Consider the following 20,354-nt stretch of genomic DNA (forward strand, 5'->3'; position numbering starts at 1 on the left):
GGCGCAAGGACAAGCCTTAAATTATGTGCTTTCTTATTCAGTAAAGGACTTTGGCAAAGGACTGAAACAGAATAAATAGGGAAAGCTTTTCTGAATCAAGATGGGATTGCTGGATCTTTTAAGATGACAGTTGTTTTGGAGGTGCAATAGAAGTATGGGTACATCAAAGCATACTTTACTAGGTATCTGGTGGCTTCAAGTCACAGAAGTGAGGGTTTGAGTCACTGGGAGCGGGAGCAGGAGTCAAATGGTTGCCTTCTAACATTCCTTGTACAAAATCATCCCTGAGAAAGTTTGCACAGTTTGTCACACAGCCTCTAATTTTTGTTTGTGGAAGACACTATATGAAGAACGTCTCTAAATGTTGGAGTTTAGTTGTCTTATGACTTGGAGAGTTCCATACTTTGCCCCTGAAAAGCCAAATCTTACTCCTGAAGAAGAGTATGGCCACAGCCATCTCTGTACATAGATGAAGAGGATGGGGTACTCCAACAGTTCAGAAATCCTGATCTGTCTCTGGCAGAAGATTGTGCGATTCCTACAGAGCCCGTCTCCAATATTCTGGTAAGATTTTTCTTTTGTGTTTGTGTGATTCTCCCACACCTTAAGTACCTCCAATTTGTAAGCCAAGTACAGAGCTAATTCCAATCTCTGTGTTTAAAATGCAGTAGGACAGTCTCTTAGTATCCGGTTGTTACTGAGGGCTTGCACAAGGAGCAGCAGTTTCAGGAATCAGCACGGTGGCATGTGAGGGACAAGCCTGGCTTTCCTCCTGTGTTCTAACTAGGCAGCCTGAGAGACATGATGAGCTCAGAGCTTAGGGCAAACTGGAAATATTTTACAGTTATACTTCATGATTGGCTGGAATTTTGATTAAAGGTTTACAGATTTTTTTAGAGCAGGGGGACATCTTTCAGAGCATCTTTAAGGTTTAGATGCATTTTTGTAGTGGTAAAACAAAAAGACTTTGTTTACTGTACTGGTTCCTGATATTCATTTCTCTTTCATACGCAGTACAGCCAGTTATAAAAAAGGAAAATGTCACTGTTCAGCAGAAGTTTTTAAAAGTTTTGATAGAAACTGCAAATGCCACAAGAGAATGAAACTTTTCAACATGTGAATTGTGAATAATCCCTAAAGAATTCCTTAGAATTCGCTTGCTTTACTTCTGCATTTTAGGAGAAAAGGTAGCATGCACAAAGCAAGGCAGGTACCTGAGAAAGAAATTAAGTCTCTGACTTGATAATTCAGTTAATGGGGATTAACTCTTTACAGAGTTAATCACTTCTAGTAATTCTTTGTAGGTGTGTTCTGCTAAGCTTTAGCAGTTCTCACTGCTTGATCCTTTTCTTTTGACCAGCTATTCTGAACTAGAAAGGATCTTTTTCATTAAAAAAACGTATCTAAAGTTACTTTTTAACACAAGTAGCTTCATTAATCTTCAAATGACTTGTCCCATCTGCTTTGCTTTAATTTGGCTGGCATTTACACAATGAGTTACAGACCAAAAACCAGACCAAGCCCATTCTGGGATGCCTCGCTGCTGAGACAAGCAATGTGCTGTGAAATCGGGCTCAGTTCTGAGCTGCCAGTCTGCTCACCCCGGCAATGTGCAATTTACCAGCTATGTAAGGTCTCATTTTAATTCAAGGAAGAGACACAGCATTTATGCACATGCACAGCATTTCCCCTCCAAAAGGCAAGAAAAGCGTCTACATATTTTGTCTGGCAGAAAACGTAAGAGAACAGCTTTGCATAATCACACAGCAGTTCGCAGAATGAAAGAAATCTCACTTTCAGAGCACTTTTTTTCCTCTCATTCATTTCTTGAATCAGCCCTAATAGATTCACAGTCCAGGTAACATTTCAATTATTTAAATATTCTTGTTACTTGCAGAAAAACAAGATGCTGTTGTCCTCCATCTCAAAAGAGGACGAAGACGGGAAAGAAGTAGAAAGTCAGGGAAGGAGAGGAAACAGTCTGCATCACATGAAGTGAGACAATAGCACAAAAGAAAGGTGCGCTGAAGACATTGCTAGCTAAAATAAGACAAAAGAGGTAGGGGGCGGTCAGGTGGACTCGGGACCTTCAATTTCTGTGGGAATAAGAATGTGGTAGGGACAGTGGTTCAGGGACCAGCAGGCTAACCTGAGACTGAGATGATGTACACACCTAAGTGTAGCCAGGACGTGTCATTTTGGGTCAGGTCTGGGTGCACGCTCCTCCTCTGACACGCGGGCTCCTCTGCCCAACACCTGGACTTCTCCCTAAGGGCAGGCACCAAAACGTTCAGTCTTTCAGGGACACATGAGACGTGTTTGCCTTGCACATGGTAGCCCAGTGGGTGCAGCACAGTCCATGGAAAGCGATAGCCAGGCTTCTGTACCCTCAGCCTGAGAAAGCTGAAGTGGGCTCAGTGAGTGTGTGCCCCACTCAGAAGGGCATCGCAGACATCTTTCCCAGCTACGCTTGAGCTGGGACCACCGTGCAATGCTAACAGGACCAGGTACAGAACACAGCAAGAGAGAGCCTGGTTCTGTGTATAAACCAACTGGTTGCAAAGCCAGAACATGTGAGAAGGAAGGCTACAACAGCTGCTCGTTCAGGGATGTTGGTAAGGTTTAACTTGCTAATAAGTCAAACAAATGAAGTGCCTTGTGAAAAAGAGACCACTGTTTTGTGGCCTGGGGTGTCCTAGATTTAGTTTCCATCCCATGGCTTTCTACAGGTGGCAAAAAACAGATAGTATCAGCTACAGACAGGGTACAGAAGCACTCAAAGTGCTGTGGCATGGCCAGGAGCAACCAGAACTACTTCAGACATACAAAAAACAGAAAGTCCCTAAGGAGACGTAAAGGGCGAGTGAAAAATCCCTCTTTTCTACATCTTCTCCTCCTTACTCTGCCCATGCCAGAGACCACAATGCAACTCCACCCTTTCAGCTTTAAGGCCACCATTTTTTTTTTATTTTTTTTTTTTCCAGTACAGAGAAACCTTGAGTTGGCTCTGGAGAAAATTGTTGGCAGAGGCAAGAATCGTAGATCTAGAAATGCAGGAAAGACTAAAGCTGCTTTGCTCCCAGCCATCTGGGTAGACAAGGGGATGAAATCTTACATGTCGCAGGGTTTTACAAATCCTGTAAAAATATAGCTCTTGGGAACCAGAGAACGATGAGACCAGAAATTAGTCACAAGTGCCTAAAGCAATGCTTATAATTTTCTCTCTTCTGTCACAGAAACGGGGCATGAGGGAATGTGAGATTCACCTGAAGAATGAATCAGAAGCTGCTGCTTCTTACCTTGTCCTTGCTTTTGCTAGAATGGGTTTCACAGCACTTCCTTGTCACCAACAGCATTTTCCCTTGCTTTTCTATTGTTCCAGTGCAAAAAGTAGGTTTCCCGAAAGCACTTTTCTGAAACTTGGGTAAGCAGCTTTCACCTAAACCATTCAGTTAACAGTTTCAAAGATTTCATTGTCATCTTAGCTTTTTTGAGTGTTTTTTTTTTTTTCTCCCATATATATTACTGGCTTAACACATTGCAGCTGCAGTGTTGCAGATGGAAACTGTTTTGATAATTGATACTCTGAAATACCATTTATGCATAGACTGAGATATTCAAATGCAGTTTAGAGTGTTTGTCCATCTATATCCATATCTGCTTTCTCTTAAAGACTCTGATTTACTCAGCATAAACAAAAATAATAATCTGGGAACCTGGCTAAAATGAGAAGAATGTATTTCCCTGTCATACCATTTACAAATTGGATGCACAGAAAAGCAAGTCAAGATGAGGTGTCATTCTATTTCCAGTCTTCTCACTGACCTTAGTAAGAGCTGGAGGTCTATCATTTTCTCCCACGTATCTATCAGCACATGTACGCTGAGTATATCATCTATATAATTTAACACACAGTCAGCACTGGTACAACAGTGCCGACGTGCAGTGCAGAACAATTGCAAATTAGGTGTGAGACATTTTACAAGATAAAGTCCCTGCCCAATGGAATTCAGCTGGAGTTTTGCTACAGGCCAGGACTTCCCCAGTGGGATACACAAGGTAGGACACTGTGAAACATCACCCTTGACAGTCCAGTTAAGTACTTTGCTTTTAGACACTACAGGGCCCAAAGTTTCCTTGATCAATCCTTTTTTTTACAGGTTCCACTGGTTTCATAGCTGCTTTCGTATTGTCACCCTGATAGCAATGTGGCTAGATGAGGAAGTAATACGGATAAAGTGGAAATAAAGTAGAAACCTACAGAAAGGTTGTGCCACAGTGGTTTTTTTTTTATCAAAGATAGTAGAGATAGTATAGCAGCAATGCAGAACTCTGGCCAACTAAATCTGGAGGCTGAGTCATTCAGTCACTTTTAAAAATTCATAATGATTGTTGCCTGGAGGAATTTCTAAAATGAGATGTGAATTGTGTCAGTGCCAACAGGTAATATACACTGAATAAGGTAATTAAGAGAGTATTTAGCTTACTAAATGGCTTGTAATTTTTTGTGTAGTCCTGACGCTGCTGTTTCCTTATGTAAAAATCTAAAATATTTTACTTATTAAAACAAGGTATGACAGCTTCACAGTCGTTCTGAGGAGTCTAACACCTTCTACCCCTACTAGGTGTTTCCTAGTCTCATAAAAACACAACCCAGCCAAACACCTGCGTGCACTCCCAGTGCTGCTTTGCCGAACTGAAGACACAATTCTTTCCAGAGCAGCTGCAAAAAGAATTGTCTTTCCACCCCCAGCTTCGATCCCAGCACAAACCTAAGCTCCCCAATGATCCTGGGCCAGATGCGCGGGTCTCTTCTCCCGAACGTGCTTGTTATTAAGACCCCTCGCCCCTACGGGCGGCTTCTCCCCGCAGAGCTCACACTGCTCACGCTCCGCAGGCACCGGGCAAAGCCCCTTCCCCGGCCCGAGCCTCAACCGAGATCGAAGGCCACGCTCGGAGGAGGGAAGGAATAACGTGAAATGGCTGCTCCAGCCATGGCAGCCCCGGCAGCGCTTGCCCGGTCGGCTCACTAGAGAGAGGTGTTTCGGTACCCGCCACCTCCCAGCCCCAACCCTGGCCCCGGTCCCGGCCCGGCAGCAGCGCGGGCGGTGCTTCCCCCTCCTCCTTCTTCCCCCCAAGGCCACTTCAACACTGGTCCAACTGCCACGCTGCAAACTCAGGGGGGACGGGGACAGGCAGGGGGAGCCCAGGGGAGTCCCTGCTCAGAGCTGTGTCCTGGCTGGGCTCCGCCAAAACCAGTCTCGGAGCAATTCACAGCTAAGGAAGAGAAATGCTGGATTTCTCGCTGACCTGGGCTTATTTCTGAAAGACTGCCAGCAAGGATAGCTTTTTAGTCTTTTATTTACCCCACAGCAAAATATGTACTCAGTTTTGAGCAGCACTATAAATAAACAAAGTAAAAAATAATAACTGAAAGGCACAGGTCTGCAAAACAACAAAAGCTTGGTGCTTTCAGCCAGGCCCTTCAAAGCTCTGCCCCGTCTTGCCCTGTTCCGCTTTTGAAGGAGGATGGGTCCGTGTGAACTGGAAGGATTTTGTGTGGCTTTCGAGCCCTCTGTCCATTCAAAGACCATATGTGTAACTCTTCCACAGCAAATCTCAACCACAGCTCAGCTGACCAGCAGCTGAATCTCCACGGCTGCAAAACCCCATGAACACAGGCGCTGCCTGTGTCTCTCTTTAGTTGCCTTAAGCCCTTGAGTCCTAGAAGACTTTTCTACTTTCTGTTTCAGTGCTTGTCCTGCAGCCAGATAACTGCTAGGCTGACCTTTCTCCACCAGCAAAGGTTGACACCAGCGCACGGTATTGATCTCACTGCAGTACAAGAGGTGCAGCCGAAATACCGATAGTCACTCACCTTTCACAGCGTAGTACAGTGAACTTCCAAAAAGTACAAGTGCTTGTTCAGGAGGCTGATAGAGTAAATCATTAAAAATACCTGCTGTCCATTGTGCCTCTTGGCATTCATTGTGCTGCAGCTGTGACTTGTTTTATTGACTCATTTTAAGGATATAATGCACTGGGGAGTCAGTAACTTGCAAAGGGAAGTATCTGCTGTCCCATAAATTGTCCCTCTAATTTTGTAACACATTACACTTTAAAGGCAGGTCATAATGTTCCCAATCGGTTACCAAAAGGTAGGTCTCTAGCTAAAAATGACTTGATTTTGTGAGGAGGTGAGGAACTTGCTTCAAATTGGGGCACTGAAAATCAGGGCAGTTTGAATTAACTGCTGGTGGAGTCTAGCTCTGAAAACACAGGCTGCCATCCCTGAGTACAAGGCTTGCGTCTTAAAACAGACCCAGAGAATGAACAAGCATAAAAATATTCCAGACAACTTTAGGGTACTATTCAGTGGCACTGAGCGTGCCTGTGCCAACGAGGAGCGTGACCCGCAGGCCCTCACCTTGAATGAAGACAGAGTACAAGTGCCATCTCCGCCGGATGCGCGTTTGCTTGACCCTGGATGGGTTCTTCAGCTGGGACACCAAATCCGCACTCTGCATGTTGTACAAGAGGAAAATGGGGGATTGGGATTAGCGAGTGTCTATGTTCTCCCCTCCAAGTACTCTTCCACAGATTGAGTAGCAAACTGTACAAGTAAGTTGAATCATACCAGGGGCTGCTAAGGGTTTTGAACAGCTGGTCAACCGTTTCCTTCCATTTATGAGTCTGATAAATATTAGTATGCCTTTTTCTTTCAGCAAATTTTTGAGTTGCAGCATTGAGAGCTGCAGCAAACCCTTTAAATTTGTTTTAAGTTTTGCTTATTACTTATTTTTCAAATGTTAGCATACACCAAAGGTCTGCAGGAGCCCATCACTTCTCAGGGACAAGAAGACTGCAAGAACCTTCTGACGGGGAACAGTCCGTGCAGTCTTCTGCCTACAATAAACTTTTTTTTCCCAGTATGTGGGCAACAAGACAGAATATCACAGAGATTAAAAAACAGATTGAAGCTCTCATTGTGTTTAAGCTGCAGTATATATTAGGATATGGCATTTGTCTAATGATGAGTCTTATGGTTGAGGTGTTAAAAAAGAATTAGTCTAGGCAATTTAGCCACCAGAGCTATTGATATTAACAGAAGCAGTCTGATTGACTTTGAAAGTCTCCAATTATAAACCTTGCTATAATGATGATTATGCTTCTCTGTAGAGCACTACTGAGCCTCCACTTTTGACTCATAGCAGATTCCCACTGAAGTCAGCAGGAGCCGTGCTTAAGACGGGGCTCTCATAGGCAGTACTGTTTGTCCAAAAGTAAACAAGCTGTTCCTGTAAATTGGCTCCCTAATGTGGACTGGTTTCCCCTTTGTATGGTAATAGCTCTAATCAAACATACAGCTTTCGCTTTGTTCTGCCACAGGAGCAAAGTAAGGCCTAAGGTCTGGAGTATTTTCAGACTTGTCCAGCACTGTAAAAGTCTTAACTAGACTTTTCAGGCTGGCAGATTTAGGGGCTAGCTCGAGTCTCTTGAGTCTCTATCCAATAATTCACTATCAAGAATACCCTGCTTGCCTGTAAATCTTCTCCTCATTAGTTTTTGGATAGACAAGTAAAATATCTTTGATTGATTTCATTAAAAGAAGGTAAGTAGATTTACTGCAAGAGAAGCAAATATTCAGGTTTATTGTGGAATGCTTACATGGGAAAAATCTATCTTCATCTCCTTACCTACTGCATTATATACTCAGGAAAACTCTGCGTATTGATTGTAGGTGAAGTTGTTAATTGCCTGGCCAGTACTGCAAGTGAGGAAACGTGTTTGGGAAGCAACTTTCCATTTTTGTAGAAAAGAGGAAACAAAGGCCATAAGCCAAGGAAAACTTGAAATAACAGAATTCGTGAGGCTGTCATTATTCATGTTATGATGCACAATGTGAGAGGAAGATCTTCATACTAGGAAGATTCTGTAAAGGTTAGCTTGCTGACAAATTGCCCCCATTATCTCTATAATCACTTGCTAAGCTGTAAAAACCATAAATCTCTCCTCTTGCGAGCAGATCTATGGAAGTACAGTCCTGTGGGATTCTGCATGGCCCTACCAGCCTGTTCAAGTTGATCAGAGGATGGGGTTAGGGCTGCCACCTCAGGCTGTGTTTGAATGTTGTCTTATTTCTGGGACAATTGGGGTCTTCACCCCTTCAGTATTTGTCTGAGCATCAATGAGCACATATATCCACAATCAGAAGTATGTGGACATTTCTTCATGGAGAGTTTTCAGAAATATAATTACAACTGCCCTTAAACACCGTGTGCTGCACTTTCCTGTGGCCTTTCTAGTTCTCTGCTGCGTGATCGCTGCATTAACCTAAAGCTGTACCAGTGTTCTATTGTCAGGCTTTTTTTTACTGACTCCTCTTTCCAAAATTTGCAGTATCAGACACTTATAATCAAGCACTGAACCAGAATGGAGAGTATCACTCAAAAAGTTTTCCATTGCAGTCCTGGTTACAGTGTGTTGCCCTATGGTATTTGAGCACTTGCATAGAGGAACCGTTTCTGTCTCCTGCAAGCACTGGATGGCAAAGAGTTGTCCTAGTTTTGCAGAGTGTAATTTGGGTATTAGGAGTAATACCACATAAGCATTGTGGCCTTTTGAAAGTGGTGTTAGATGGGAGGCACAGCATGGCCATGGTTTCGTAGTGAGTCTGAGGTCTTGCAGGACCTGGGCCCTGGGGACACCATACTTGTGGCAACCTAATCAATGCCTTCTCTCATTAATCCACAGCCATGCCGCACAACTCAGTAGGAGAAACCCTCTTGCTAAGCGCACATTACCTTCCTTCTGTTGGGAGGGAAACCAAAATTTGACAAGTCAACTCATGCTTTTTTCTCACCTTACTTTTGCGAAATAAAAAAAGTAAGGCTTCCTAATGTGCAACTGCTTGCATTAACCAGGCAGTGACTGTGTCTGAGAGGTCCTCAGGGAGCTCCCACCTGGAGAGGAGATGCCAGGTTAATCTCACATGTCAACATTTCTGCTACCTGCAGCCAGCGGCGGGGGCGGCAGGATCCTTTTCGAGACACACGAGTGTCATCTAGTGGTGAAACAAACCCACTCGATCACACCCCGAGGGCCACCATCTGCCCACTGGTTTCCAAACAGGGCGTTGGGCGACACGTTTTGTTTCTGCTGCACTTTAACAGCCTAATGCAGAATGTATGTAGTAATGCTTATTTTAGCTTTTGTCCTTGCGGGATTTATTTTACCCAGGCTAATGGGAAATAATATGAGCCAACCCCAGTTAAGCAAGCCGCAGACACTAACGGCTCTCTGCCTGAGGTTCTTCTGTCCTTGTGATGAGATACGGAAAGGGTACGTCTGTCTGGGTACAATGACCACCAGCATCAGCCTCGCTCCCCAGGAGTTAAGTGAGAATTTTACAGGATAAAGGGCCGTTTAAAGCGTTATTTACCTGTTATGTTGTGTAATGTGTCCGTTGCAGGAACGGACATTCAAGATCTTTGCATTTTAGGCTACATTTTCTCCCAAACTCTTTTGCCACTTTTCACACACAAATCCAGATTTATTAGTGAAGCAGAGCGTAAACATAGTAATTCTCTTTTAATCAGTCAAATAGAAAGGAAAAAGCACCATTTCACCAGGAGCACCACTAGCAGAGGAACACACAGGGAAAAGTAGCTGAGCTGGTAACAAAATAGAGTGGGGAAATACTGGCTGGTTATGTATAATTTTCCCTATTTGACTTCTGGCAGTTCATCACAGTAATTGCAATGCAACAAGCCCAGCTCAAGGTGTTATGCTGGTCTTCTGAGGACAAGCAGACTTTGAACACTCTCAAGTCACCTGGAAATCATCATGTTGTAAAATTGCTCCCACAGTTGGGATCCACTTGATTGTACTCAGTGCATATTTCCCAGTGCAGAATTGGAAACCCACCTTTTTCACGACAAAGGTGAACTTCCCGTAATTTCAGCTGATGCCAAGGACTGAGGCTTAAGGAAAATCCCAAGAGCTAAAATCAGGAGAGTTGAGTAGTGGCTGGTGGATGGAGGGAGGAGAGCTACATGGCCTTGTAGCCCCGATCCCACCATGGGCAGTGTGAACAGGGAGACCACAGCATCTTATCACCTTTCCCTCCTGCTGGAACAAGGTCTGTGGGCCATGCCAATGGAGAAAAGGCTCAGGCCTCTGCTCCCCCTTTTAACTCGACTATTCGTCTGAAGAGGAATTACACAGCAAAATAACAAGTGCCCGATGGCCCTTTGGAACTGCCAAGGGAAGAGGTATGGCTGGTCCTGCCGATCCCTGGGACAGTGTTGTTTCGCATGGGTCTTGCCACCGGCTCAGTGCCAAAGAAGTGCTCGTGTGTTTAAGTAAAGGCACATTACTAGCTCTGCCCCTGAAGCTGTGAGCAATGGATGCTCTGTTGGCAAAGGATGCTCTAGCAGCACAGAGCAAAGGATGCTGTCATTCCCTTCCTGGAGGAGAAGTCCTCATTTCCCACCCTTTCACCCCTTCTTACAGTTGTCCCCAGCCTGTCTCCTGGCTCTGTGCTGTTTCCTTTCTTTGATGCTGGATCTTTTCCTGTTAACTAGACACCCCTGCATGGCTCTGCATCTGTCAGGGGCTGACCTGCCACCTCCTGCCTGGTTGCTCACCCTGTGAGCTATGGTAGTGCTGCTGCTGCTGCTGCCAGCAGCCGGTACGGCACTGAAAAAGGTGCATGAACCTGAGAGCCCACACTCCCCGATCATCACCCTCCTCCTCCTGAGCTATGCCACTCTCTCTGTGTGCTGCACAAAGATGAACACTGCTAATCCTAGATTGGCTCTGTTCACCAGTGCATCCTATATTGTATCAGCGATACAGGGCACACCAGTTTGCAGTGAGGCTTTTGAACTAGCAGAATCAAACTGTGCCCCTGGCCGCTCGCTGGTTTGCTCTTGACTCCAAAGGCCCTGTGGTCACAGGGACCACGTTGTGAAAATTTGAGAACTCCATCCCTCTTCTAGGAAGAAAAACTAAGGGCATGCTTCAGCATCCTTCAAATGGAGCTTTACCTCCCACTGCTTCGCAGCATTTTCTGCTAGAGCAGGCCTTGGGCAGGCACGCCGTGAGCGTTTCTTTATCCTAGGGGTGCATGCAAAGTGAAAGAAAAAACCCAACAAGCAGCCTAATAAAAAGCACTGAATCCCTTTGCAAAGCTGCCAGCTGGCTGCCTGATGGTGCACTGGGCAGGACTCAGATCAGCCAGGTAGTCGGGGGCTCTTGGCAAGCCGGGGGCAGTGCAGCATATGGGTCTTTCCCCTGCGTTGCTCCGTGCCTGGAGCCACAAAGGGATGGGTGATCAAGAGCCACCGGCTCTTGCTGTTTGCCAACCCCTCAGCCTCCCTCTCCCCTTCCCTGTGAAAGCCGACCCGGCGGGGCTCACACTCGCTCTTTCATTTGTCGGCCCGCCTGCGTCAGCAGTAATACGGGGAGCTCAGCTGCTCATCATCCCAGCTGATAGCGTCTCGGGAGGAATTAGGCAAGGCATGCTGGTAAGAGGGAGAGAGAGGGTTTGAGGGAGAGTAATCACAGGCACAGTGATGGGAAATAAATGAGATTAAGGAAAAAAAAAAAAGCAACAAACCCTCAAATGGGGTATTCTCAGGCTAGAAGGGAGTGTATTTTTAGGAGGGTGGGGATGTTTCAGTCCCAGCAGTGGGGAGCCATGGGATCAGCAGCAGGTCTCCCCAGGATTTCAGCGGGGTTTAGCTCAAGGCTGCAGTGAGCGAGTTGCCATGAGGCAATCGGTATTCAGCTGTGCTGCAGAAAAGCTACATGGGTGGGCTGAGAGGCTGGGTGGTCCCCTTGTCCACCGGTGAGATGTGGCAAGAGGCAGGGGAGGGTTTGCAGATGCTGTGGGGTCTGCATGGGCGCTGTGCAGGAGTTCCCTCTTTTGAGCGAAGGTGCAAAGCTTTGCTTGTCACGGGTGCTCAGTCACACACCTTTTGGCTGAGATTTGAAGTACTCCTTCCCCACAAGGACAGTGCTAATAAGGAGAGGCCATGCCACACGTGGTTTCACTGAAACCCGGGAAGGTCCTGGCGATGCGAGCAGCGTTACTCGCCGTGCAGCAGCCGACCGGAGTCTGGTCCCTGGTATCTCCCTTGTCAGCAGCATGAGCAGAGTGCTATGTCAAAAGAAGGCATATGTTTAATCAATTCCTGTGGTGCTGTAAAACTCAAATTTAATTTGAATTTTTTTAATCTGTTTCAGTGTTTTATCCACTGTTAGCACCAGAGTGACATTATTCTCTTTCTCCCAGTCTCTCCCCAACAGAATGTGTCTCTTTTCACTGAAATTCAGCAAACATTGGGAAAACACTGTGGCAAGGTCAAGGATGTTTTGAAAAATCTTTATCTGTGTAGCCTAAACGCACCTGGTGACAGAACAGATTGTGGTCTGAACTTGGGGAAAAAGGTGAAATAACTCATCCCCAGCAGTTACGCTATTTGTACGTGGGGGTAAAATCAGGCTGATTGTCCATCTGTGTATCCTGCATTGACCTCCAGCCACATGGCATCCAGAGGCGCAGTTCCTGGGTTGTCCTCTGATGTGCACCACAGAGCAGCTAGGCTCTCCCAAATGCCGCAAAATGACCCCTGGAGGAAAGTCGCGTGTCCAGAGTGCCAGCGCTGGGCTGACCACAGAGCCACAGACCAGAAGTGTCAGCATAGAAAGCTGCCTTTCATGGAAGCCAGGGAAGGAAGAAGTATGACAGTGCAGAACGAGCTTTTTTTCATTTTAAGGTGGTTGTGTCACATCTCCACATCTAGAACCAAACACTGTAATAACTTATGAAAGTGCTTTCCTTCTTTAGACATACATTTCATTTTGGATATACATTTTCCATAACCCCAAATTTTCTGCAAAGTTCAGCAGTAAATGATTATTTAACAATCAAAAATAATTGCTCCCCCCCCTTCTTTTTCTTTTTCTTTTTCTTTTTCTTTTTCTTTTTCTTGTTGTTAGCTGGCCACCAACAGAAGAAGCCTCATTAGGGTGGAGCTGAAAACAAAAGCTTTAGCTAAGATTTTCAGAGTGACTGAGTGATAATTATCAAGAGAAAGCTGTCTGTCCTCTGCATATCAGTCCCTGAAAGGTAAGTGCAAAAAGGGAACACCTTGGTGATTGAATTCTTGGCCAGTGGCTACATTTGAATATTCAACTGCTGTGATGGCAAAGCCTCCCTTGAAATAAATTATTTTGCCTGACATCATGCCGCCAAATTAAATTGCATTTCACATTCTTGCACAGAAATTATCCCATGCCGTGTTTTTCCTTTTGGAATGTGCCTGGAGTAGGCAGGCGCCATTTGCTAACAAGCCCAAGAGGACAAGCCTAGCTGCCACAAGTTAAGAAATGTCTGAAGAACAGAAAATTTTGTCAGAAAGCACTTCATGCCCTCTAAGGGAAGATTATAAGCTATCACCTGTCAGCTAGCTCATAAATTATCAAGCCAAAACAAGTCTGATTATTCTTCCATTTATGAGAATATTTAAAATAAAATTAATTACTATGGTTTGCACGTTGTTGGTTGGTTCTCTATAAATAATTATTCACTGCAAAGCCTTTCACCAGGCAGTGTGGCTCTTTGGGTCTCAAGCAGGACTGGGGGAACAAAACCATTGGTGACAGAAATGGAAAGTTGTGTTCATCAGAAACATCCCTTGCACTAGTGCCAGCCTCAGTGCCCACTTTTGGTCTCTGGCTGTTTGGGGCCTGGGAGCAGGGGACTGTCACCAAGCCACCAGGATAACCATCTTCCTGAACAACAAAAGTCTCTCATAATATACAGTGAGGTCTACAAATAATCACGTCAGTTTAGCATTATGAAAAACTGGCTTGTTTGTCCTTATTTCACTGTGGGGTTTTTTGTTTGGGAAATTCAAAAGCCTATATATTTCTGTCTATATCTCTATATAAATCTACACACACACACTCACACATGTATAGAATAAACTGCACTCTAAACATGCAAGGTTCAAGACTAAGGCGGAAGCAAGTGTTATCCACGTTTTATAGATGGGATACTGAAGGAATAGGAAATGACATGATCATACCCAGCATCTGTGATAGATCTGGAAACTCAGCCTAAATCTCCAGGATTAACAGGAAAACAATCCCCTCTTCCTGGAATGGAAAGAAGGAAGCTAATGCATACAGGAATAAATAGGATTTTGTATTCTGTAGAATACTTGTTGTATTAAAATAACCTTAATTCCCTACCTGAGACAGTCTCCCTGCTTTTTCTTCATTTTACATTCAGTAATCTAAAGCAGGAGCTGCTACACTTAATTTTGATTATTTTTTTATAATGTCTTCATTTTTTTTCAGCAAAACCTACAATAAATCAAACTCAGGAGCTCTGTAAAGTTTGCAAAACCCAATTCCTACTCAGCTCCAGGCATTTATACATGACGCATACACTCATCAGTGCTCGCTGCTGTTGTTTCTCTGCCAATCACCTTACCCAATGTGAAGATGTGTCACAACACTGAGCAAACATGGAAACAGCCACTTTAATCAACCACATTTTCCCCATCTGGTAACTTTCCTTTAACATGGCAGTCCAGCTTTCACACAGATTTTATAGAGAGAAAGTTTACAAGCAATAAAAATTAACAGCCAGTATATATGCAACAAACAAATCAACAAACCCCCCCTATAGTGTGTGCCTGAGTGGATTTAATTCAAACTGTGACTAAACTGTGGTTGCATTTCCATGAGATATTTTGCCTGGGGATGTGCAGTATGCAAAAAGTGTGTGATTCATCTCAGCAAGAACCAGACCAGGGGTGACAGGAGGAAATTTGGAGGACAAGCGCAGAAAACCAGCCGTAACGGGAGAGGAAAGCTGTGCAGAACTGCTTTGCACATGCCGCGGTGCCCGTTGCCCTCCGAGCACTAACTGGGCAGGGCAATGAGGGCCCTCCCTTCTCATGTCCCTATGAACTTAGCTGGCTTCCTTCGTCTTTATCTATCCCTCCCCGTAATGAAGAAAACCCAGAGCAATGTGGTTAAATGCTGGGGATAGTTCATGTTTCCAAGCGCTCTCTCTACTCTGCCTCAGATCGCACTGCAGTCGGAGCTCCTCCATGAATACTTAAAGGACATTTCTGGGACCACTTCTTTGCCAGGAGAACAGGCAGTCTCTCGGGGAGGAGGGAGCGGGTGCCTTGCTAGAAGTAATCCTCTCAGTTGTCTGGTTCATGTGTTGTTAATGCAAGGGCATCATTTCCACTGGCATAGATTAGGAGTATTAATGGCAACAGAAAAATGAATATCTGTGCAACCAGAATCTGACATCTTGTATTTTTCATGCCACCAAAGAGCTTGTTTTCAAATTATAAAACACTTGTGTGGTGAATGGAATCAGGCTGTGATAATTTGGATGTATGAACAATATTTTAAGGTCCAGTCGTTGCATCTCATTCAAATACCGCAAGGATGGATGTTGGGTGAATGGAGGAGCTTACGTACATTCTGCTTCAGAAAGGCTTCTCTTCCCATCCTTCAGTGTGGTTGATTAAACTGCCTCTCCTCTGGTTCACTGTCAGTAACACTGTAGGGAAGGAGAAGACAAACCGAACACAGCCCAGCATCTGAGGGTGCAGTGTTTTCAGGATGCAGTGTTGGCTGGGAGTGGTAGTTTGGCTTCCAAACACAGATGAGGTGGTGGGATGGGATCAGGCTAGGCATGGCAGTGGGATGGAGGAGGATACAGGGAGGGCACGGAGGGATTGCAGGGGTGCTGAGTGCAGGAGGTGATAGAAATCTAGGTAGAAGTAGAGGTGGGCAGACAGAAGCACTGCAGATAGGACTGAGGATATTGCAGTGCACCTGAGTGCAGGGCCCCTAAAGTAAGTGAGGAGGAGAAGAGGAAATCCAGAGAACAAAAGTCTGCCTGTAATATTAACTCGGCTTGTCTATTTTCTGTGCAGAACTTAGAGTGAATCAAACGCAATGAGTCAAATGAGATGTTTCACAATTTATGTTTCCCATAACAAGTTGTTTCTAAGGAATGCAATGGAAATATATTTTAAGAGAAACAAGGGAGAAGAGAGAAAAATTTGAGTGTCAAAACCAAGGAAGGATAAGTATCTACATTTAGAATGTTCTTTATTTCCAATTCTTTATTCAACTACTTAACCATTTGCTTTGATAAAACACACTTGACTAATTGGCATAATTTTCTTTGTTTATAATGATGAAAGGTGATCTCAGGCTCAGTTAAGAGATGCTTTGTGCTCTGTGGTGATTCTATGATGAGGCGGACTTGAAGTAGCTACTATGCAACTTGCGTTTTTGACCTAGTGAGAATAGGAGAGTATTGTTGCCTCTTAGCTGCTTGGGCAATTTTGAGAGCTAGTGACATGTAATGCCAAGTTAGCAGAGAGGAATGTCTTATGGGCAGATGCAAACAACTATCTCCAAGTATGGAAGGAGTGGGAAAATATATATGGCCCTGGGAAATATTTGTGGTCGATGATGGGAATACTGGGAAGATACAGAAAGCAAGAATTATTATGGCCAGAGCAATCAGGGGTTATCTGACACTGATCTATGGGAACCTAGGCTTTCCTAGGTCTGCACTGGTGGAATTCCTTGGTCTAGCTGGCATGGTCACTGCTCTGTTCAGTTGTATAGTTCCCAGAGGGTCTTTGTTTCCCTGAAAGGACTAATGGAAGACTGTGGGAAACAACTAAGCTAAATCCTTAACTGAGGATTTTTCCCGGTGTGTGCTTAAATTTTTGTTCAATGTATTGAAATATACAATGTTGTTAAATGCAGAAATAAAATCTGTTGAGAAATTTGACTTAAATCCCTTCATCTCTATTGTTCTCTGAAGACCAATATGTAATGTATGTGTGATCCAATACAAATTTCATCAATACAGATTTAATTGCCAGCTTATTATCATCTAAGACTTTTCTTCATCATGGGGTATTTCAGCATTAAACTTTGCAACCCAACTCAGCACAGCTAAGATGCTGGATGAGGAATGATCTTTAAACGGCTCCTCCAGAACAGCTGGAAATGCAGCGATCAGCTCCTGCAACTCCAACTGCGCACTCAAGATGTCAGAGCATTTCAGAATGGCTTTCTTCTGTGTTCCTTTTTTTTTTGGTTGTTGCTGTCATTGTTGGTTGAGGTGAAGCTGAAGCAGTTGTGCTATGTCTGGACAGAGGAAACCACAGCATTTTTGCAGAGCAGGCGAGCACCAGGAAGTTGTCTTATATTCTGTTTTGGCATTAACTCCCTAATTCTCCTATTCACTTTTCTGATACCATTTTGTTTTAAAGCAATCTCACAAACAACAGGCTTCCTGAGAACTGATAAAGATTTTCTTGCTCTTTTGACTGTAGTAGTGCCGTACTGTTCCAGCTCAGCTTATCAGCACAAATTCGCTCGCCTTCATTAACTGCTAACCTTTCCAAAGATAATGAGGGGAGACTGTAGTTTTTCTTTTCCTGATGAAAAAGATTTGTGAGGTCTGCCAAGGCGTTGACTTTCTCATTCGCTAAACATTTCTTTCTGTTTTTCACCTGGTGATTGCTGGTGTGTTGGAAAGCGGTTGACATTTTGGGCTGAGGAGTACCCCACCCAGCGTGGGGACCTGCTGTTATCAATTCACACAGGGCCCCAGCTTATTCTAGACTTTAATCCAATGAATACGAATAGTGAGGGTGATTATCACATAAATAGCCATCTCTCCAGTGGATCACTAACTGATTTATCCTGATATCTGTTAATTAACTTTATCAGGAGTGGAAGATGAATAAACACCTAAGTATCTAGGTGCCAGTAAAATAATATTTGCTTATAATAATACCAATCCTCTATGAATCCCTACCTACATTTTTGACTCTGAAGAAAAGCCTTTTAAGTGTTTCGTGTCTCTCCCTTGACTTTGCCCTTTGAGCAGACACGCAACAGCTGATGGGAATTCAGAGCTGCCTGTTTTCAAAGTCTTCTTCTGTAGGATGCCCTTTCAAGCCCACCTAGTTCATAAAACTCCTGAGTCACCTGATATCTGGGTGTCTGAAATTGTCTGTCCACAGTACTGAACCAAAGTGGAGGATAGGGCTGACACTCAGCTGTGATCCTGCAGATATTCTGACTCAGTTTTGGAGCTTGCCCAAACACCTGCATTGGGTGGAAGAGTTCTTTAGCCTCGTTTTCTGTGGAGGTGTGGCCTGGATGTCTGCAGGCTGGCCAGTGATTCTGCCCATTCTCATTGGCGAATTTCAGCCAAATTTGCCGGAAACATGGAGCTCACAAAAATAATAGTTTCCCTATGCTTTCAAAAGTTGTCAGCCAGGAAATGAAGCATTTTTACAGCTACTGAAGGTACAGCCTACTGACAAGGGAAGATGGGTCTAGTTTTCTTTTGCATTAGTTCATTTTACTCGTAGGCCAGTTAATTAAGAAGGAAGATAGTAAGTGACAGTAACTTTTCATCTCCAGTCCCAATCACAGAATCACAGAATGGTCAGGGTTGGAAGGGACCTCTGGAGATCATCTAGTCCAACCCCCCTGCCAGAGCAAGGTCACCTACAACAGGTTGCACAGGATGGCATCAAGGCGGGTTTTGAATGTCTCCGGTGTGGGAGACTCCACCACCTCTCTGGGCAGCCTGTTCCACTGCTCCACCACCCTCAAAGTAAAGTTCCTCCTTGTGTTTAGATGGAAGTTCCTATGTTCAAGTTTGTGCCCGTTACCTCTTGCCTTGTCACTGGGCACCACTGAAAAAAGACTGTTCCCATCCCCCTGCACCCTCCCTTTAAGTATTTCTAAGCATTGATAAAATCCCCCCTGCCAAATTGACAAGATCCCCTGCATGCCAAATAATTGATATTGATAAAATCCCCTGCATGCCAAATGCCTGTCCTTCACAGGGTTGTTGCTCCAAAGTCAAATCCTACAGCCGTGCCCTCTTGCTGTGAAGCATGGGCTGAAAACGAGGCCCCTGCAGAGGTTTCTCTGTAAGAAGGTTCTCAACACGCCATTAGGTGGTTCCTTTGGATCCAAGCGGCCCCAGGCCCCATTCTCGTCCCCACGAAGTGTAGCAGTACAGCCTGTGCCTTTCCTCAACTCTCCTGTTTCCCAAGCCCTTATCAGGATAAACAGAGCCCTCAGCTCTTCCCCTTTTTCAAGGAGCTGCTCTGAAAATTGGTTCAGAGTCAGCTGCGTGTGCAAGTCTTCCTGTGGTTTTAGAAACGGCAGCAGTGGAGCAACATTTAATTTGCTGCTTCTGCTTCTTAACCTCGAAGGAAAAAGGTGGTAACTGTTAATTGCATCCCAGCGTGCGTGTGCCAGAGAGCACAGCAGTTTGCTCTGACTCTTGGTGTCCAGGGGGCAGCAAACCTAACCAAACGCGGACCCAAAGCACCACGTGTACAAACCTAAGCCCAAACCACAGTGCAAAGTGTCTGTGTTTATTGTTCCTGTGGATTTGGAGGCAAGAAATCATTACCCATCCCTCAGAGCTCCTGACGCTAATGCACACAGAATGGCAGTAATGCTGACACATTCACTGGTGAGGGCAATTACACACTGAAGACATATATGTGGCAATTATTTCAAAAAGAGCCTGAAGCTGTCCAGGTCAGGCATGTTGCAAGAAATGGGTTGCAAAATCTATTTTGGAGGCCCCATTCTTTTATTTTGAAGTTATGCCAGACCTCAAGGTTTTTCTTTGTTTGGGGGGTTTGGTCTTTTTTGTTGTCTAACACAGGCTGCAGGGTGCACGAGGGAGCGTGCATCAGTCTACAGGGAAAGGATTTTGTGTGAAAGGCTGCGGGGTTAAGGCTCTAGGGTGAACTCTGCAAGGTTACAAACTCTCACTGTTGCTTCTGCCTCAGGCTTGACCGTGTTCCTCTCTCCCCTTCCCTCCTCCTTTCCCCTCCCTGCTCATCCTTTGCCAAGTCTAAAGCTGTCACTGTGAGAGGTAAGAGCTGTAAAGGTCTGTGCTGCTTTATAGCAGCTTGCAGGGAAGCTGTGATGATGGAAATACAATGAAAATTCAACATATTCTAATTAACCTCAGGAAAATTGCTATCAGGAATGCAGAGTATTCCCCTGGAATAGATGCTTTTAAGTGGCTGAGTGTGTGTTTGTCCATGAAGCTTTTATCAGACCACATAAGAGCTTTGGGGAAAGCTTGTGAGGATTGTTCTTGAATAGGCTTCCATCAGAGAAGGAGGGGTGGGAAGCCAGCTCGGATGCTGAGAGGCAGTCTGTTGCATTTAGGAAGTACAGCGAACAGCCATATAGGAGAGCAAAAGAAATGGAAAAAAACAACAGGGCTCTCT

The sequence above is a fragment of the Charadrius vociferus genome, unplaced genomic scaffold (genome assembly GCF_000708025.1).
Source record: "Charadrius vociferus isolate BGI_N301 unplaced genomic scaffold, ASM70802v2 scaffold142, whole genome shotgun sequence".
Lineage (NCBI taxonomy): Eukaryota > Metazoa > Chordata > Aves > Charadriiformes > Charadriidae > Charadrius > Charadrius vociferus.